Below are 22944 nucleotides of genomic sequence, written 5' to 3'. Positions count from 1 at the left end.
TGAGATATAGTATAGATAGTAAGGGTAAAAACCCTCATTAAGAATTTGAATTTTAAACGAGCATTACAAGGATTTATTTAATGACTAATTAAAATTGAAAACAATAAATGGACATAATAATATGGTTAAGATAAGGGTGAGAATTTTTTTATTAAGTTATTTGTATAATAGTGAATGTCACAAATGGCAAGTATGATTCCCACATTTTCTAGAGTTGGCCAACTAACAAACTGTATTTAGTCTTTTAATGAGTTAATTGTGATATTTGTTAAATTAGGAATTAAAATAAGGAATTAGACCCATTAATAGGTTGTTACGTTTATAGTTGAATTATGCATTGACATGAATGATATTGATGTTGTATAATTTTCTATATGTGAATATTGCTGCTAAGTGTTGTTTTGAACTTGAATAGTACTATTGTGATATGTGGGTAAAATATTTGATAATAGTGCAATGTGAGTGTGAATAATGTAAATGTGTGTTTTAAATATGTGTTGTAAATAAGAAGTATTTTGTTGAAATATGCATTGTGTACTATATGTGAATTGAGATAACCCGTCTCTAACTGATGATGGTGTTATATTTGCGGAGTGATTTGGGCTAACAAGGGGGGAGAGGTGTGTTGTACGGTCAAATACTCAATAAAGTGTTGGTTATATTGTAATCATATAGGTAGGGTTTGACAAACTTAAGTGTAAGGGAACATATACTAGTGGTGCCTAATAGTTAGGGCATACTTGTTAGATCATATGACTACAATGAAGGAAATTTTCCTAAGTTGTTTAGTGGGTAAATCCCTAATTTAGGAGCTTACGTGCAACCACTGTGGATTTTTGCGTGTCGCGTAAATGAATTTTGGGTCGAGTTGAGCAAGTATATGAGGACTTGAATGTGTTTGTCTCTTACAAGAGCATACTACCACGTTCCTTACCATTTTTTTGTAGTTAGATGGTACCAAGTGAAATCGAAGTGTTACAGGATTTGTGCATGCATGTGTCATGTGATTAAATGTGTGTTCATATGATCAATAATGTGTCCTTCGGAAGAAAACTTATGCATTGTGAAATAGTTGAATTAATTTATTTATGTGTTTGTCTAATTTATTAGTATACTTTATGAAACTTGATTACTCATCCATTTGTGTATTTGTGTTTGGTGATTGCGATGATGCACAGACGCAAGAAACATGTGAGAAGTTGTGCCAAGGAGCTATTTATATTGGCGTTTGAAAGACTTTCTTTATTTTCTATTTATGCTGTTATTTGATTGGCTTGCATGCCAAGTACCTTCTATTGTAATTTTACTCTCATTGCTCTGGTGGGTAGCGTCGAAGGATTCTTTTACTGTGTTACATATTTGTTAATTGTCATATTCAAACATGACATTTTAGGTGGTGTTTCTACGTGTTGAGGGAGTTTCAACACTGTTGATTTAAAAGGAATGCTTTGAAACAAATTATATCTGAATATCCTTCAATTAAAGGTATCGATTGGGCAGATGAAGAATGATTGAAGTATTATATGATCGTTTATCATGTTAATATATTAACTCTTTAAAAAACATTTCAGTGTCCGTAATTTAAAAATGAAATCTAAACTCTCCCCTCCCTTCCCCTCCTAAACCCTCTATCCAAACACACTCTAAGTGTATCTGAGAAGAATATATATGGCATTATTGCTTCCACTAATATGACAGTCTTGGCGATGCTCAAAGTCAGTTGGCTATATCTACAACTTTGAACCTCCCTGCTTGATCTGTATGAAGACAGATGTTAACAATTTCTTCATAATCTTTTGATACAATTTTCATTAAAAAAATTCAATCGAGTAAAATGTTGACAAGCACCTACATAACATGTGTAAAATATCATCTCAATCCACATTCTAAGCCAAGTTTCAAACATATATTGTCTCTGATGCATACAACACTTTGTTTTTTCAGAGCACATGTGAAAAACAAAACTCATTAACAAAAACTTTCACTAATTTGCATCAAGTGAATTAAAATAATAATCTCAAATAGATGCATATTGATCGTAAGATTGCAAACAAGGTTCAATTCAATCAATGACACATTAACAGATAAAACGAAAAAAGAACATTGCCACAGTCGTCATTAGACAAACAAACACCTAACAGCAATTTTACATAAATAATAACAAGCACTGCCATCTGAAATGCATACTATATATCGTCATTTCCCTTCTGCATAGTATCATCATCTCTCTTTCCCAAACAACACAAATACTGAATCATCGACGAATAAACAGACAATCCAGGACACATAGACTTGTACTCGCATAACCATGTATCAAATGTGAATAAAGTACATTACTCGGTAAAAACCCAGCACTCAGCATGTCCTCAAAAACACTCCAACACTCCTTTCAACCGTCCTATATATATCCGCACATCCAACGGTAACACGTTCATAAGTCTCACCATAAGCCCTTAACCCCTTCACTTCCATTTCCCTCATCAATCCAATCGCCTCCTCAATCTGTCCCTTTTCACAAACCCTCATACAAACGACGTGTAAACAAACGAATTCTCACTAAAACTTCTCCTCACCATCTCATTATACATCTCAAAAGCAAAATTCAAATCCCCTAACCTAACTTTAATATGAACAAACAAGGAATAAGCAACCGAATCACCAATCAAATTCTTATGCAACAATGTAACTAACTTAACTAAATCACCTTCATCTTCATTTTACCCTTCTTTTTCTAAAATTCTCAATATCAAACTCGAATTAACAACAACCAAAGGTGAGTGCGAATTTCTCTTCCCGTTAATCCGATCAACCATATCAACATTCCTTTGTAACAACCCTTCTTCACAAAAGCATCAATCACAATCCTGAGAGTAACAACATTAGGGTAAAACTTTTTCTGAATCATGCAAGTGTAACCATAAACCTCCCAAACCGTTTCAAATCGATTACACCTCTGAGCAACATGAAGCAAAGCATTAAAACTCGATAAACCGACACAAAACCCTAATTCATTGATATAACGAATAACAAGAAAGCAGCATCAATTAATCTCGCTTTCGCGTAAGTTTTAATTAACAGATCGAGAACTGGAGACAGTAAACTGACAAGTGTTGATGAGTAATTTTAATTTGTAGTGTGGAGACAGTAAACTGTCAATTTGTGTTCTTTGTGATTCATGCATTCATAATCATGTAAATTGAATTGAAAATAATGTTTATGATTGATATATTTTCGATTCAAAACCTAATCTAGAACCTCAAACCCATGGATTCCTCAATTTTTGACTCAAACCCATCTTCATTTGCTGATTCTGAAATACCCAAACCCTCATTTTGTATTATTCTTCTTTTTAGTTGATTAATAAGATTCACTTTTGATAATAAAGTCCAGTTTTGATTATATGATTGATGATTTTCTGGTTTTCATTTTTGATTTTTTTGTTTTTGTTTTGTTTGAATAACCCTCATCTTTGTTTTGTTTTTGTTTTGAAATTTAGTTTAATAAATTAATTATTTGAAAGCTCTCAATATGTTATTTGTGCAAGTGTTTTTTTTATGTGTATTATTAAACAAAGATGACATGATTTTGCCAAATTGCTAGCACACAAAACATGACCCTGATGCAACAACTCATAACAAATACCTGAAAGTCTGTGTTACACTATAGAGATGTTAAGTGTCGCCTAAAGAAATAATATAGTTTGATTTTGCATAGCTAATTGTTTATATGTAAATCATGTACTCATTAATATCAAATATGTACATTGATTAACTTGTACATATTCATGTACTAATTATTTCTTCAGATACCATAAGACAACAAATTACTTTAGCATTATTCAGGTTTTGTGGTTTTGTCCCAATTTCATTATTATCTCTGGACCTATAAGGGTTGTGATAGCTCAAAACTTTAAAACATTGTCTTGAACTTATGTGGAACCTTAAGAGGTTCTATTTGAATCATTTGTGCGTCTTCTGTCCTCACTATTTGTCACTTGCCTTTTTGTAGCCGCCGGAACATTTGAATCATTTGGCTAAAACTGCCAGAACATACATTTTTTAGCCGCCGGAAAACACTAGTTTTTTTTAGGTGCATACAGTATAAAGCAGCAAAAACATAAGAAAAAGAATTCTCTATTTTGGTAAGGATGTGTTTATTGTAAGAGCCCATAATAATAGAAATTATGATATCAAAGGAAATGCTCTTCATCTCTTTCAAAAACGCCACTAGGTGATTCATACTAGAAATTTTCTCCAAAGAATTGATCACAATGTCCTCAATACGTGGTAGGTACATTTCTAATGTATTGTGACCCATGGTAAGGGCAGAGACTAGACGTTTTAAACCTTTATGTTCTTTTTCATCAGAACTCCAAAAAGATGTAAATCCAATCACTTCCATGGTGGATTTTGGATAACCAATCTTAAACGTTTATGTTTGTATCTATTTATTATTTGGTTTTGTAGGAGAAAATTTGCAATTATATAGCTGAAAACCCTAATGCTTATTTTGAAATTTCTCCAAATGATATTGTTGGCAAGATATTTGGAAAAGAGCATTCTGGCCGTGTTCGAGGAATGGGCATGGGAGTGGTTCCTACTATTGCTTTTAAGCATACTACCACACGACTTAGCGGTATGGAGTTTAGCTCTTTTCGTGGTAGTACTTCAAGCGGCAGTTCTGCATTGGTGAACCAAAAACTTGCAACTATGGAGGCTCAAATGACAGCACTTGTTGGCTACATTAAAGCGAAGGAAGGTGGTTCACTACCTCCAAAGTTAGCTGCTGCCTTATTTCCCAATGATCCATAACAGGTATAACAACTACTCGATGCATTTATGATTTTGTGCATGTGTCTTTCTGGAGTAGTTCCGGCGCTACATTAAGCTTTGGAAGCATTGATATTATTTGATGATATTTTACAAAATGGATCTGAATGTTATTGGGCTAATGAAATCAATACTGCTAATTTATTTTTTATCAATTAAATGCATTTCTCTAAGTTTTTCATCATCAATCTTTATATTCATCAATTATGAAAAATTGATTTTGGATAATACTGTCTTTCAAGCTTTTACTTTCATAATAACTTTTACTTTGCTTAGGTTCTTGAATTGGCAATAATATCTTGCTTAATATGAGTTAACAATTATAATATTTTTTGCAGGCATCAAACGTAGGAAATGAATCTCCAACACCCAATGACATAACTAGATCATCAGATGAAAGCAATGCACGTCGAGCATGAGAGTCCTAATTTTAGTGACATCAGTTGTCTAGTCATTTTTATGTTTTGAAACTTGTTATTTTGAGAATAGCTAAAGATGGTGGCAATGGTTTGTGTAACCTTATGTTTGGAGAATTGTTTATATTTGAGACTTGTTTTGGATATTTGCATCAAACTCCACTTGAGTTGAATTATAAATATATCAATGACAATGTTCAAAATTTGTTTGTCCTTTAATTTTGTTCAAAAAATAGAAATGTACAATTATATATTCCTATGAAATAATAATATTATAAATAAAATAATTTCAATTTTTTGAGCATTATGGCATTTTATATGTCAATTGTGGAAGCTCAATGATTAAATATCAGAAGTAAATTCTGGCAGTTGGACATGCCACTACAAGCATAGGTCTCAGGTGTAACGCCCTAGTTGTTATATTTAATTATTTTGATTTATGTGGAGTATATATATATATTTATATATGATGTTTGGTGATTTATGTGGAGTATATGTATATATTTATATATATGCGTGATTTTTGGGTGATTTATGTGGTGTATTATTATATTATATGGTTTATTTGATAATAATTAGAATAAGTATGAAATAATAATTATTTTGGTGTTTGGGGAATTAATAGGAGTTAATAGAAATTATGGGGAGTTAAGTGTAATTAGAAGGGAGTTACTTTTGAGTGGGAAGTTATACAGAGAAGTTAGAATCAGTTTCACGTAGAACCAGTTTTGGGAGAAAGCAAGAGAGAATCAAGGAAGAACCAAGAGTTGATTTTTGCTGTGCATTTCTTCTGCAAATTTAAGGTAAGGGTGAGGTTTACTTCAATAGTGTAGATTTTAAAGTCTGATTTTGAGTTTAACAGGTTTTGGAGTGAAATTGAAGAATTGTGTATAAATTGAATTAATGGTTTTTGGGGTAGATATTGATGTTCTGATGTTAGAATTTGGTTTTGGTTGCATAGAAACATTCATTTCTCATCTGTAAACTGATTTGGGGAGTGATTGGAAGAAAAATGGGATTTTTGGGAAAAACCAGTTTTCTGCCCGTATAGAAGTTCATCGCTCGCCTCGCGAGTAGCCTTGCTCGCCATGGCGAGTGAGCAACTTCATAGCTCGCCTCGCGAGCAGACCAACTCGCCATGGCGAGTAGCCCAGATCAAAACTTGATTTTTGAAAAGTTGTTATAAGATGTTTTGGGAATGGTTTAAGGTACCTAGATGATATTAATGAAGACTGGAACAAGTTTTAGGTTAAAAAGATGAATAGGGAACTTAGAATTGGGATTTGAGTGAGAAAATGTCATTTTTCCCGAGAGCACATGATTTTCATTCGCCTCGAGTTCGCCTTGAACTCGCCATGGCGAGCTAGTGTTTTTGTGAACTCGCCATAGCGAGTAGATGTGCCCGCGAGGCGAGTTCCACAGTTCCTGAGTACTGTTGTGCTTGAATGAATGGTTATGATTGAGTGCTGTTGTTTAAGCATAATTATATTTAATTGTGCATAATTCTGAATTGTTGAATCTCTGTTGATTGTTGATTGATGTTAAGGAATGCATTGTATGTTTTAACTATTAATCATACATGTTGTTTAAGTGGAGTCACATGGAGTTTGCATTGCATGGTCAGTTGTATGTAGATATACACAAGTAGGTCCATGGCATATGCATAAAACAGCGGAGAGGACTCATGTCCTGGAGTACTAGTTGCTTAACAGCGGTGAGGGCTTCGGTCCTGATGAATGCTTTAACCATTCAAAAGCGGAGAGGGCTTCGGTCCTGTTTGGTACCACATGCATATTGCATCCATTGAGAAGTCTAAGGTGGTGTCTTAGTAGTGTTGTCATGTCATTTGCATGAGTCTTAGTTGTTGATTGCGGTTGTTACTTGATGATTGATGTTGTTGATGAATATGTATTTATATACTCATTGTGATGGAGGTATATTGATGATGTTGTTGTTGCTTGTGAATTATATATATATATATATATATATATATATATATATATATATGTTTGCAAGATGATGTGTTTGTTGATTAGGGTGTTAGATTCAATTGAAGATTTTAATATCTATATTTATTGTTGTGAATCTCACCCCTTCTGCTTGAAAATGTTGCCCTTCCTATGAGTAACTTGCAGGTGATCCTGAGTAGTTGGTGGTGGCTCAATGTCGTGTCTAGGGCTCTGATACATTCGAGATGGGTTTTATTTGTTGTATTTCATTCCTTATGTATCTCATTTTGAATCTTGTTGTTATGGCCCTATGATGGTTGAAATTGTTGTTAGGCTTATGCCAAGATGATGCTTTGGAGAATTTAACTGTTTTTGATGTTGTTGAATAACATTCCGCTGCTGTTTAAATGATAGCATACCCGTTTGGTGAAATACTCTGATAATTATTTGTTATTTAATTACTTTTAGGTAACGGGGTGTTACATCAGGAGTACTTTCTGGCGGTTAAAACCGCCGGTACGTTTTGCATGTTACGGCGGTCAAAAATGCCAGAAACACCTAGTGGTTTTGTCACAATTATGTAAATAATGGCATTTGAAACTGCCGCTATATACAATTAAATAACCGCCACTTTAAGCCAAGTATAAAACGGCGGACAACATGGCGGCTACGTAAAATATGCCGCTTTAAACATTGTGGCAGGCAAAATTTCGGCAATTTTTAAAACGCCAGAATTATACATAGTGGCGGCTAAAACCGCCGGAACATACATTTTTTAGCCGCGGGAAAACACTAGTTTTTTTGTAGTGACCACTTCTACTCATATGATCTCCAGTACTTCCTGTTCATCTCTTTGCATAGTCAACGTGTCTCATGCTCAACATGGCGCTATAAATTTCAATCATGCTCTGATTCTTTATAATTTAATTGAGAACATACATATTCAATAACTTTCATTGTAACTCTCAATGAAGAATTCAACATTATTAAAATAGCAGCATGTTTGTACCAAAAAATAAATAAATAAATAGCAGCATGTATTGAATATAACCTTAAAAAAGCACTTCAACATTATTAAAATAGTGGGCATGTATTGAATATAATTTTGCATATTAAGCCACCCTTCAAGCATAAGCACTTCTACTCATATGATCTCCAGTACTTCGTAAAACAATTTTGTTGTAACTTTTCCACTAGAGTATAGTCAAATTGACATTAGTATACTCTGATTGTTGTTCTTGTTGACCAAGTAGTGAAAATCCCTGAGTTTGAACGACCTCGATTAGCTATCAAATTGATGGTAAAATGGGAATGCCAATAGATAGGATTTGGGTAGGGTGCTATATTACCCGTCCCCATATATGAGGTTTGAATTTATATATAAGAGAAGGCGCTTTATGAAAAGATAAGCAGAACCTTTTAAAACAAAAATAGATAGAAAATCAAGATATTAGTTCCAACTTTTTTGACTCTAAAATGTTGCTTAAGAGACTTCTTTTAAGGAATGTTGTTTAAGAGACTTTTTTGGCTCTAGATGTTGCTTAAGGCACTTTTTTTTAAGGAATGTTGTTCAAGAGACTTAACAAATTTTATATCTAAGATGAGGTGTAATAAATGTTGCGTATAGCACAATTCAGTAAGTTGCCACGGTGAGAGAACATTAAGGGTCTTTCTTACAAGATCAGTACACTAGTTTATGGATTATAGGGTGAGGGTTTAACTAAGTCCTTTACCAGTGGAGTATAAAAATAACACCATTTGAATAAAGGAGATGTTGACGAAGATTTGCTTTGAGAGAAATTCAAAGTGTGTATATTTCAACACACTAACCTTCAGGATCAATTCACTCTCATAAGCTTTTGGATATTGGATGCAAATGGGATGTATAGCGAATTTTCTTCAGGATCGTTTCAATACCTTTATGTGATTTGTATAAACACAACAAGCATATGTGTTGATAGTAGTTTATAAAAATGTGTTTCCAAACACTTCCCTCATGCATTAAAGAAATGAAGGATGATTTAGAATGATGTAAACAGAAGATAAAAGGCTTAGAATTGTTGTTAAATCCATGTCCTTCTTGTTTTCCAAGTGTCTCAATTTATGTAGAAATATATGTCACATGGTGAAGAGACGCAACAAATCAAAAAATTATGGACTGGGTTAAATAATAAATTTGTTCATGATTGATGATCAATTAGATATGATTTTGTATCATATATCTAATTATGTAATGTCCTTTAACATCTTATTGAAGGCATCATTCCGAATTCTTTCCTCAATGGATTACAAGATTCTTTCTCATTAGTATTAATTTTTTAATATTCAGACATTCACATAGATTTTTGAATTATCATATCTATGTATATGGATCAACTTATATACTCTTAATAGTATTAATCATATATATATATATATATATATATATATATATATATATATATATATATATATAAGGTAGGAATATTTTGACTCCAAGAGTAAGTGTAATATCTTACTCCAAATCTTGACATTTAATTCGAATTTTGGTTAATGGCTTAGATTAATTGATATGGTATGCTTTAATTTCATTTTCTATCGTAGTTAACACTTATCACCACAAAATAACGAAACAATAAATGTCTCTTGTCAACAACAAAAAAACAATAAATGTCTTTTAATTGATTGATTTTTTTCTTCTTCCATTGCTTTTTTTTTTTTTGTTTCACGCTAAAAGAATTTTGAGGGTTAACTTAAAATTCTTTCCTTAAAATAAAAAATTCAAGAATCATTCATTTTATTCCTTCTAAAATATTGCATAAGAAAAAATTTGCATATATTTTTTTACGCAAAAAGAATTTTTTTTTCTTCTCCGTTTACTTTTTTTTACGCTAAAAAATTTGTATATATTTTTTTTTAAAAGAAAAGAATTGCATAAAATGCCTCCATGGTCATATAATGTAAAAACTTCCAATTATGTACCCAAGATATTTTCAACACTTTCAATATATTTAAAATGCGCACATTTTTTAACAAAAATGCCTCCATGGTCATATAATGTAAAAAATAAACGTGAATATAAATATGGCCCAATTTGTACACTGTGTTAATAAAAATTAGTAGGTTCTTTTTGTTCTCATGATGATATAGAATCAAATTGGGATATTTCACATGGCGATTTCAACAAAAATTGAATTGGATACACCCAATTTGAACAACACGTTATATGATTATCATTATCAATGATGACACAAAGTAATAATCATGTACATGTACTCGATACGGATTTTGGCACAAATCAAAAAAAGTTAAATACACATAACAGAACAACATGAGTCATAATCACCTGTAGTAACAATTTTTTCAATTGAATAGATCTCCTCACAAAATAGAGGAAGACAAGAAATTTCTGAATAAATTTTTCTTAGTTGCTTTGTCGTACAATAATGCAAGTAAGAAAAATCGTAGCACGACTTTGGAACAGTTTTGAGACAGGTTGTCTTGTAAAAAATCATCCTACGATAGGTAAAAATCGTGCTATGATTTTGGTTTGAAGGAGAAAAATAAAAACATATTTTCAACGTGAGATTTGTTCCTATTTTGAGGGTTATATTTCTCTATAAATACAGATCCTGTATAAGAGAGTAGGAAAACAGGGTTTAGAAGCAAACAACAAACTAAGGTTAATAGATTTCTCTTGACGACAAACACTAGGGTTAGGATTATTTTGATTCACCTTAAACTAAACATTATTATGATAGAGAGTCTCTTGGTTAGTTACAGGAAGAGATTCAAGACTTTAGGTAGAATTATGTTAAGACTAGTTATTGTAACCCTCTAATATCTCTTTCTAAAGAAATTCTTCATTATAGTGGAATGGAGATCGATCTGCTCTCTCCCCATAGTAGGTCAGTATTGGATCAAACTGGTAAACAAACTCTCTTGTGTTCTTCTTCTTCTTCTCTCCTCCCTTGTTTTTATTTTTGCTTGATTCTATAATTGTCAACCACTTGATATTGGTTGTTTTGTTTATTTGTTCCACACATCAAATTTTATTGGTGTGATTTTTAACGAATTCACAACAGCTGAGAATGGAGCTACATAGATAGCTCTAGAGATATAAATTGTTGAGGATCCAAATTCGTACAATACTTATTTATTTAATTAATATACTATTTTTAATATTTTAATTAAAAGACAACCTTACATACTTATGCTATCATTTCTTAAAAATAATACTTATCGTATCATTACTCCATTCGTTTTGTAATTAGCACAAATAAAGCATCCATCAAGGTCATATGGTGTTGTATCCTATAAACGCGTTGCGCCGATTGCTTATGTCATTGATCAATTTGGACAAATAATAATGATAATCCAACGTCATTATTAACCAAGTTGATAGACCTATTTAATAATGTCGAAATTTCTGTATGATTGTAGAAGTGGCGGTGGGCACAAGAATTTGAAAGAATGCATTATTACTTTATTGATCATCATTTCAAAGCAATCAGAATTAGAATCATCATTAGATTTGGTACTTGTTAAATACAAAAGTTCTCAAGTCTCCTAAGAAAAAATTTGGAGCCAAAAAAGTTGTTTTAAATTTCTTAATTTTTTGTTTTTTACTTTTGTAAAAAATGATCTTACACATCTTATCTCATATATAAAAGTTCTTAAATCTGTTATTAATTTATATTTTCCATCTTCTTAGTGAATTTTGGCCTCTAAATTTAGATAACTATAGTCATGAGCATACTCATATAACACAAGTTTGCAGATTAGAGAATCTCAACTCTAATGCGATACATATTGACAATGATTGTAGAAATTCGTCAAAATTAAACAAGAATGTAACGTTTGATATTTAAATAATTTTTAGGTCGTGTTTGGAAATTTGGTTGTTTTAACATTTAGATTTAGTATTGTGGTGATATGGGTGCTACTTAGGGGTGGAAACAAGTAGTGTTGAACTTTGTTTAACCAGTTATATGGGTGCTACTTAGGGGTGGAAATAGGTAGTGTTGAACTTTGTTTAATCATTTTGTAGAAGCAAATAAGCTCTAGTGGACAAAACTAAAGAATAAGTTTATAGCTTATTAGTCTATCAAAGGCTTTACTTTAGGATTGTTTTGACCTTTTTAAAATTTCGGTCTAATTTATTAGTCTGGATAAAAGCCTAATTTATCTTAAAATTTTTAAATAGAACATTTGACCTATTTATAAAAAAAAAGGCTAATAAGCATATATTTCTTAAGAGACTAGTAATAAAATTTTGTAAAGCCTTCACATCCCATTTTTTCCACTTCATAAGCATATATTGCATGTATATCCAATAAAGTTTTGTAGAGTTGGTACAACTATTTTGTAGAGGCAAATAAGCTTGTATTGCATAGATTTGACATAGAGAAATGATATTTGAACATCCATTTAGTAACAATTTTTGCAACAACTTTCTCTCTCATACTCACATTACTCTTTACTTTATCTCTCTATTACTATGGTTTCCGTGGCAATACCACTTTTTTCTTTGTAAAATATGGTTGTCAAATAAGTTGTCACCAAATTGGTTGTTCAAATAACACTCCTCATCCAAGCTACCTTTCGACTAAAAATTTGTCTTTAAATATAAAACCTTTTTCAAATTACTAGATGCATTTGTTATTATTTTTCCCTAAACATACATCTAATTAATACTACTAACTTGTCTTGAAATATGAAAAGTCAAATTTAATACACATTCAAACAAAAGACAATTTTGTAATATTAACACATAAAGTAGACACATTAGTTACACTATCAACTTTTCTTAACAAATGTGAAAAATGCAAAAGATGCTTACATACAAGGACAGAGGAAGTAAGATGAGAATGACAATAGTAAAAAATTAAGAGGATAATACACGAAAGAATGTGTACGAGTTGGAATTGATATAAGAGAGTAATATCAAGAGTTTGTTAACTCATTGGAAATCCAAAATAGTAAAATAAAAATGGAAAATAAATAAATAAAACCACCTTAAACATATTAATTTGTATTTTTTTTCTTCCAGTAATCAGTATATACAACGTTTCTGAATTTAATCAATTTGTTTAATCAAATTTTGTAGTGATTCTTGACAGAGGACAAAATAAAGGCAAATAAATAATAAAAAGAGCAGCAAACTAAATAACATTAACAAACTTAAAAATAAAAGATGAATAGAAACAAAGCAACACCCAAAATCAAAACAAATGTGTATAACAATCTATGCGGTTTTTGGGAAGATGGGAAAGATCTCAACTAGAAAGGAAGGTCGATTGCGGTTTTCAGAAAGCTTCTCATTAGATTTCTTTTTATTTTACAACTAAATAATTATGATGTTTGACTATATTAGGCACCCTAAAATAACCACACCCTAGCTACTTACCTTTATCATTAGATTTCTTTTTATTTTACAATTATGCAATTTTGATTCTAACCACTCTTTGAGTCCCTTTTTATTAATTTTACTATTGAAATCAATAAAATTTATCATTTCATAAAAAATAACCTTAAAATACTATATTATTTTGAGACGGATGAAGTTTTAAGATAGTTAATTGGGTATAAATTTCACATGGTTGAGAAAATAAAAATGCTGTTAAATGTCTTTAAGAATTCTTTAATTATCTAAAATAGAAAATTTGTATAAAAATGTGTGTATTTAATCCTTGAAAATTGAGTTATTTAATTTTTTCAATGAATAACTTATTCATTTAGAAACCTTAAATAATATAAAAAATAATACTCGTTAACAAGATCCTTATTACAAATGTAGTATAACTCAACTTTTTACGTCAATTTATTTTACTACCTAGATGGAATTGAGTCATAAGTTCTTATTGTGTGTTAACTACTCCATTCGTCTCATAATTATTGTCTCAGAAAATATGAAAATAATCCCCAATTATATTTATTCGAAAGTAGGGTTCTAATAAAGTACAAAAAATATCATTTTGATTAAGTATCTAAATGCTTGCTTTCAAAAGCATATTTGGTTGCAATGCATCTTTCATTTAGTTTGCTAATTGCTACTATTGAATCAAATATAACAGTACTTGTACTTGCTAAAGCATGGTTAAAGAAACACCCACATCACAAATTCAAAGTTTTTTAAAAGTTAAATGAACTACTTCTTCAATGCAATGTATTTGGACAATTTCTGATTTGAGAAAATTTTTAATTCACGCTTTTAAGTCTGTGCAGTTTATGGGAAGATGGGAAAAATCTCAACTAGAAAGGAAGGTCGATTGCGGTTTTCAGAAAGTTTCTCATTAGATTTCTTTTTATTTTACAACTAAATAATTATGATGTTTGATTATATTAGGCACCCTAAAATAACCACACCCTACTTACCTTTATCATTAGATTTCTTTTTATTTTACAATTATGCAATTTTGATTCTAACCACTCTTTTAATTCACGCTTTTAAGCCAATTAATACATATTCAGGTCCACATTCACCAAAAAAATTTGGAATAGTTTTTTGAAGGAATTAGTGGTTGTTGTATGCCTTTTTTACCATAACAGATCCATCTTGTACTATGAAGAGAAAAATAATTAATTGTACCATGAACAATTAAAATATATGCCTATAGTTGAGAAATTCAAGTAAAATATGAAAAATTCAACAATGTCTTAATGTTCATCTTTACTCCTTTAATTTCATAGCTCATAACTGCAAAATTCAAGTAAAATATGAAAATTCAACCTTCTCTTAATGCACCATCGATTGCCAATTCATGTTAAAAAATTCTAAATTTTATTAAATAAACCTTTTATAATGTTCTAAACACGTGGTATAGATACATTAAATAATTTATGTATTTGGTTTAGGTTCTTGACTAGATACATACATTATTCAATGTATCTAAAAAGTCAACTGTCTCTTGTAAATAAGACCGGAGGAAGTATTATATTTACGAGAGAACGCCAACCACGTGCAGACCATACAGTACAATAAAGCTACTTGAAGTTGAATTATTATACGTACGAGAGAACACACCAACCAACCAACCAAATTGCATCTAAAGTGTCTTAGTCCAGATCCAAACCTTTCTCACTCAGCTAATTGTCTTTTACATTTGATTCTTGAATTGATCTCTTCTTATTTCTCTGTTTTTATTAATTTGTCTTTCAGTTGTTTGCTATTTTCCCATTCTTATTGCAAAAAAAAAAAAAAAAAAAACTCAAATATAGTGAAGGAAAGTTTTCTCTGCATTTTTAATTTGTACTCACTCACTTTGTTCATTTCAAGGATTGGAGTTTCTTCAACTAATAAAGAGTAGTAGGTATGCATTAATTAATTTGTTTTCCTTTAAGTTATAGTAGATAGTAAAGTTTGTTTTAATATTTTGTTGTTATTGTTGTTTGCAGATCATTAAGTTTCTGCTTTTTTAAGCCATTTTGCATGTTAGATCGCTCCATCAATAGCACCAGGTAAGAGATCCATGCTCTTCAAATTATCACATATTTTTTCAAAATCACATCTTTCAAATATGATTTTTATGCAAAACTATTAGGAATAATTTTTTTTAGAGATTTTTTCAAAATTTTAGTATAAAAAGAAATTACAATCAAATTATGAAATACTTTAAGACAAACTTTTCAATCGGATTTTTCATTTGAAATTTTCCTTAAAATTTTCGTTATTAAAAAAATTATAACTTTTTTTTTTTTTTTTTATAATGCCAAAGGTATTGCCGATACAAGAATTGTGTTAAATTTTTGGAAAATTGATTAAGGAAACAAATATAGTAACTTTTGTAATGAAAATTGTGTAATCAATTTTTCAAAAGTAAAAAAAGTGTTACTTTTAATTCAAATTTTCCTTTTTTGGATTCCTTAACCCGTGTCCTGGGGGCACCAGTTAACTGGATCCTAATTTTTTTTATTTTTGTCACATAAGCTATTGATAGTTTTTATTGGTTTGCATAATTGCAGATTCCCTTAGACTGTTGTTGCTTGCTCTCGCATTTTTCTGTTTGTTTTTTCTTCAAGGGTGGCCTAGTACCCCCTCTTATATATATATATATATATATATATATATATATATTTATTTTTTTTTCTTCGTTTTTTTAATAAAATTTTAGAGTTTGGCAGCATATGATAAAGGTTTCCCAAGATGCCAAACTAGTTCGGATGTCGATGATTTCTCCTAATGTCTGCCCCTTACTCCCTCCTTAGGAAAAAAAAAAACTTTTATACATTTATCTATATGTGATGTGAACACTCCTTGTTAACCGGTCTCATGAAGCACTGGTTAAGAAATCTATAAATATAATTGTTGTCTTAGAAATATAAACTGTCACTTTTTATCAAAAAATAATTACATTACTTTTTAGGCTTAATTGCACTTTTAGACCTCTATCTTTCCAAAAGTTGCGGTTATGGACCCCTAACTAATTTAAATACAAAACAGTCCCCTATGTTTTGATTCTTTGGCAGTTTTGGACCCGCAGTCCATTGTTGACTCGGTCAACGCTGACGTGGCACCCTAAGTGAGGTGTCACGTGTCAAATTTTTTTTTTTGTTGCCTTGGGGGTCCAAAACTGTCAAAGAATCAAAACATAGGATGCTGTTTTGTATTTAAATTAGTTAGGGGTCCATAACCGCAACTTTTGGAAAGATAGGGGTTCAAAAATGCAATTAAGCCTACTTTTTAATAAAAATTTACTTTATTTAGCGCTTAACCAATGCTCCGGGAACATCGGTTAACATTCTCCATTAATTAATTTATTTTTCATTGGGTTAGTGTACATCATGTGCACATGTGAACACTGCCTAACTTAATTAGTTTATCTTTGATTGGGTTTGTAAGTATTTGAATTATCGGAGACTGTGTATCACTTGCAGAGTAGAGTACCACTGTCTAAATTAATTGATGATTATGATTATGTTTCTGTTCTTAATTAAGCAGTAAGCATGCATCTACTACATAGTTTATTCTAAATCCAAACATAGTTTCTCAATTCCTAAAACCCATCTCATAGTTCATCACCTTTTAATATCATGAATTAACAAAAAAGAGAAAAAAAAACCAAAAACCAAAACTAAAAAAATAGTGATGGAAAGTTATATCATATATTTTCTGCATTTTTAATTTGTACATTATGATATGAATATGAAGAGATTGGGTTCAGCTTAGTTTTTAGAGTTACGCATTAATTTATTTGTTTTCCTTCACTAACATAATTGTGATTGAAGTTTGTTTTAGTATTTGTTGTTATTTGCAGATTTTAAGTTTATGCTTTTGAAGCCATTTTGCATAAATAGCATCGGTTGTTCCGTTGATTCATAATCCAGGTAAGAGGTTCATGACTACTTGTTTACAATTAAAGCAATTTAGGGGCCATTTATTAATTTTTTTTTTAAGAAAAATTACTTTAAAAAAATAATCAATTTTAAAGTGCATTGTGTCTCTTTGTTCCAACTTTTAAAAAAACAAAAAAAAAACTTCGATTTGATTCAAAAGATTGAGATGATTTAAAAAAAGGAATTCCATTTATATAATTGTATCCAAATAAACTGAATAATTTTTTATATTACGATAGAAAAAAGTGAAACAGATTTTAATTTTTTTATAGAATCTCTAAAAACATTTTTAAATTATTCAATGTCAAAATCACTTTTATTTTGCTCCGTGACAAAGATGCCCTTAATCTATATCTGTTTACGATTAAAGTAAAACAATAATCAGATATTTTCCACGCACAACCACACACAAACGTGGAGACTAGTTTTTCAAAGCTTGTGAGAGTGTCTACAATGGAAACCCTCAATTTTGAGGTCTTAAACGAGTCCATGTTTATACATCAGTTTTTTTTATAATTTTTTAATAACAGTACCTAATAAGCACTCAATGGATCACACTCATTATTCTCATTCCTATGGCAAAAAAGAAAAAGAAAACCAAAAACCAAAACTAAAAAATAGTGATGGAAAGTTATCTCATATATTTTCTGATTTTTAATAGTGAAGAGATTGGGTTCACCTTAAAATTTTGCAATTTATGATTGTAGTTTGTTTTGATATTTTGTTGTCATTTGCAGGTCATTTAGTTTCTTCTTTTGAAGCCAATTTGCATCAGTCTTGTAGATTGCATCATCAATAGCACAAGTTGTTCCGTTGTTGATTCATAATCCAGCTGGTAAGAGGCTCATGCTCTTCAAACATGATCTTTTTTTTTTTTTTTTTTTTGTAATTTAATCTATTTAACGTCTTAAAGTCATTCATTTATTTATGGGATAAATACAAATAAATAAATAAATGGACATAGTTGAATGTATATGTAGATCAATAATAAATGTAGACATTATTAAATTTAAATAAATAAATTTTCTATATATTAATTTAAAAAATAATAAATACAATCATTAAAACTAATTTTTTTACAAAATATTTGTTCCTATTATTTATATTTTTGGATAAAATATATTTAAGTTAAATAATACTAGAATTAATTGCCGAAAATGATTAAATATAGCGTAAAAGAAGGGTAAAAGAAAAAATACTAGAAATCTGATTCGAACACCATAAAGGAAAACCCAAAGTTTGGTAAATCATGGCCATAAACAATTTTTTGGGGCTAATTTGGTTCATCAAAATTTTTGATCAAATTTGGTTCATCAAATTAAATACAAAGCAAAAATTTGGAAGGAAAGTGGTTGAGTTTATGGAGAAAAAAAAAATAGAATGTTGGGTATACAACAAAAGGGAAGGAGAATAATTTTCGAATATTTTAAGGGTAGACACTAAAATTCCCTTAATGTCCTCACATTTCCAATTATTTCCCTGGCTTCTTTTGCACTCATCCATACAATATCTTTTACTTTCACTTTCAGATTTTGACTCAGTCCCAAAGAAGAGGAGAAGAAACGAAAATCAATGGATATTTTAATTTCTGTTGTTGCAAAAATAGCAGAATATACCGTTGTGCCTATTGGACGTCAAGCAAGTTACTTGATATTCTACAAAGGTAACTTCAAGATGTTAAAGGATCATGTTGAAGACCTTGAGGCTGCAAGAGAAAGAATGATCCATTCCGTTGAAAGAGAAAGGGGAAATGGTAAAGAAATTGAAAAAGATGTTCTGAATTGGTTGGAGAAAGTGAACGGGGTCATTCAAATGGCAAATGGGCTTCAAAACGATCCTCGTCGTGCCAATGCCAGGTGCTCAACATTGTTGTTCCCCAACTTGGTTTTACGTCATCAACTAAGTAGGAAAGCCACAAAAATTGCAAAAGATGTTGTTCAAGTTCAAGGAAAAGGGATTTTTGATCAAGTTGGTTACTTTCCCCCTCTAGATGTAGTAGCCTCCTCGTCAACAAGAGATGGTGAAAAGTTTGACACAAGGGAGTTGCTTAAGGAGGACATTGTGAAGGCATTAACAGATTCCACTTCACGCAACATTGGGGTCTATGGGTTGGGTGGGGTGGGCAAGACCACTCTGGTGGAGAAAGTTGCTCTAATAGCCAAGGAACATAAATTGTTCGATAAAGTGGTTAAGACAGAAGTTTCTAAAAATCCAGACATTAAAAGAATTCAAGGGGAGATTGCAGATTTCTTGAGTATGCGGTTTGAAGAGGAGACTATTGTTGGCAGAGCACAACGCCTCAGACAAAGAATCAAGATGGAGAAAAGCATCCTTATCATTCTAGATAACATATGGACCAAACTTGATTTGAAAGAAGTAGGGATTCCATTTGGTAATGAACATAATGGTTGCAAATTGTTGATGACATGCAGAAATCAAGAAGTGTTGTTGCAAATGGATGTTCCAAAGGATTACACTTTCAAAGTTAAACTTATGAGTGAAAACGAGACATGGAGCTTGTTCCAATTTATGGCAGGGGATGTGGTTAAAGATAGCAATTTGAAAGATCTACCATTTCAAGTGGCCATAAAATGTGCAGGTTTGCCTCTTAGGGTAGTGACAGTAGCGTGTGCAATGAAAAATAAGAGGGATGTCCAATATTGGAAAGATGCATTAAGGAAATTACAAAGTAATGATCATACAGAGATGGACCCGGGAACTTATTCTGCTTTGGAATTGAGTTACAACTCATTGGAGAGTGATGAAATGAGGGATCTCTTCTTGCTTTTTGCATTAATGCTAGGTGAGTCTATAGAGTACTATCTCAAAGTTGCAATGGGGTTGGACTTATTGAAGCATATTAATGCCATGGATGATGCAAGAAACAGACTTTACACAATAATCAAATCTTTGGAAGCGACTTGTCTTTTGCTTGAAGTTAAAACAGGTGGAAATATTCAAATGCATGACTTTGTTCGTGATTTTGCCATCTCCATAGCATGTAGGGACAAACATGTATTTCTAAGAAAACAATCTGATGAGAAATGGCCAACCAAGGATTTTTTTAAAAGGTGCACACAAATCGTTCTAGATAGGTGTGATATGCACGAGTTTCCTCAAATGATTGATTGTCCAAACATTAAGCTTTTCTATTTGATTAGTAAGAATCAATCTTTAGAAATCCCTGATACTTTTTTTGAGGGAATGAGAAGCCTTAGAGTGCTAGACTTAACGCGCTGGAACTTGTTATCATTACCCACATCGTTTCGGTTCCTAACAGAGCTTCAAACATTGTGTTTGGATTATTGCATTTTGGAAAATATGGATGCAATAGAAGCTTTGCAAAATTTAGAAATTCTTCGCCTTTGGAAATCTTCAATGATCAAGTTGCCAAGAGAAATAGGGAGATTGATTCGATTGAGAATGCTTGACTTGAGCCATTCAGGAATAGAGGTAGTCCCACCCAACATCATATCAAGCTTGACTAAATTGGAGGAGTTGTACATGGGTAATACCTCTATTAATTGGGAAGATGTGAGTTCAACGGTTCATAATGAAAATGCTAGTCTTGCCGAGCTTCGAAAACTACCCAAATTGACAGCTCTAGAATTACAAATTCGTGAGACTTGGATGTTGCCAAGGGACTTGCAATTGGTGTTTGAGAAGCTAGAAAGATATAAAATAGCTATTGGAGATGTATGGGACTGGTCTGACATCAAGGATGGAACCTTAAAAACATTGATGCTCAAACTTGGTACAAACATACATTTGGAGCATGGAATTAAAGCATTGATTAAAGGTGTTGAGAATTTGTATTTGGATGATGTAGATGGAATTCAAAATGTGCTTCCTCACCTAAATAGAGAAGGATTTACATTGCTGAAACATCTCCATGTCCAAAATAATACTAACTTGAATCACATTGTTGACAATAAAGAGAGAAATCAAATCCATGCGTCCTTTCCCATCTTGGAAACACTAGTGCTTCTTAATCTTAGAAACTTGGAGCATATATGTCATGGTCAACCTTCAGTTGCTTCTTTTGGAAGTCTCAGTGTTATCAAAGTAAAAAATTGCGTCCAGTTAAAGTATCTTTTCTCCTTTACAATGGTTAAAGGACTTTCTCACCTTTGTAAGATTGAAGTTTGTGAGTGCAATTCTATGAAGGAGATAGTGTTCAGAGACAACAATTCAAGTGCTAATAATGATATCACTGATGAAAAAATCGAGTTTCTTCAATTGCGTTCTTTGACTTTAGAACATTTGAAGACACTTGATAATTTCGCCTCTGATTATTTGACACATCATAGAAGTAAGGAAAAGTATCATGATGTAGAGCCATATGCTTCTACTACACCATTTTTCAATGCTCAGGTATGCTATTTTGTTTTTACCTTCTTTAGATACATATGATATAATTTTTGATTTTGTGATATGTAAAAACAGATTGATTCATGAATAAATTTGTTTAGAGAAGAAAGAAAAAACAATTGAGTAAATGAACAACATTAATATTTTCTGTTCAAAAAACTATAATGCTTATTTTTTCCACGAAACTGCAATAGATGTGATAATAAAAGTCATTTAAAAAATTATAAGTATACTATTAGTTATAAGTTAGTTTTATCCTTAAAAAATATATTTAAATAGATTCTTGTATTTGAAGACTTCATACTGTTTCATAGTATTTACTTTTTAACTATTTATACGTTGTTTCGATGTTTCATATTATAAGAGTAATGATTTCTGTTAATTTGTTTTTATGTAGGTTTCATTTCCTAATTTGGATACCCTTAAATTAAGCTCACTTCTCAATTTGAACAAAGTCTGGGATGAGAATCATCAATCAATGTGCAACTTGACTAGCTTGATTGTGGATAATTGTGTTGGATTGAAGTATTTATTCTCCTCTACTTTGGTTGAAAGTTTTATGAACCTCAAACATCTTGAAATAAGTAATTGTCCTATCATGGAGGATATAATAACTAAAGAAGATAGAAATAATGCAGTAAAAGAGGTATGGTAATTCTATTATTGAAAACATCCAATTTTTTAAAATTGTAATTTAAATAATTATTTATACTGATGGTGGTTATTCATGATTTCATAGGTTCATTTTTTGAAATTAGAGAAAATCATATTGAAGGATATGGACAGCTTGAAGACAATATGGCATCGGCAATTTGAAACATCGAAGATGTTGGAAGTGAACAATTGTAAGAAAATTGTGGTGGTTTTTCCTTCTTCAATGCAAAACACATATAATGAGCTTGAGAAGTTGGAGGTTAGAAATTGTGCTTTAGTTGAAGAGATATTTGAATTGAATTTGAATGAAAATAACAGTGAAGAGGTTATGACACAATTGAAAGAGGTTACTCTAAGTGGACTGTTCAAGTTGAAAAAGATATGGAGTGGAGATCCTCAAGGAATTCTTAG

At 31.2% G+C, this 22944-nt stretch overlaps 1 protein-coding gene across 9 annotated transcripts in view; it reads left to right on the top strand.

The window, feature by feature from the left end:
* Positions 1-22944, top strand: part of LOC25483331 (uncharacterized) — a 100074-nt gene that overhangs the window by 52572 nt on the left and 24558 nt on the right. The window lies entirely within an intron of this gene.

This window comes from Medicago truncatula, chromosome 1 (genome assembly GCF_003473485.1).
Source record: "Medicago truncatula cultivar Jemalong A17 chromosome 1, MtrunA17r5.0-ANR, whole genome shotgun sequence".
NCBI classification, from domain to species: Eukaryota; Viridiplantae; Streptophyta; class Magnoliopsida; order Fabales; family Fabaceae; genus Medicago; species Medicago truncatula.
The sequence above is the reverse complement of the archived record's forward strand: the minus strand, read 5'-3'. Positions and strand labels throughout refer to the sequence as shown.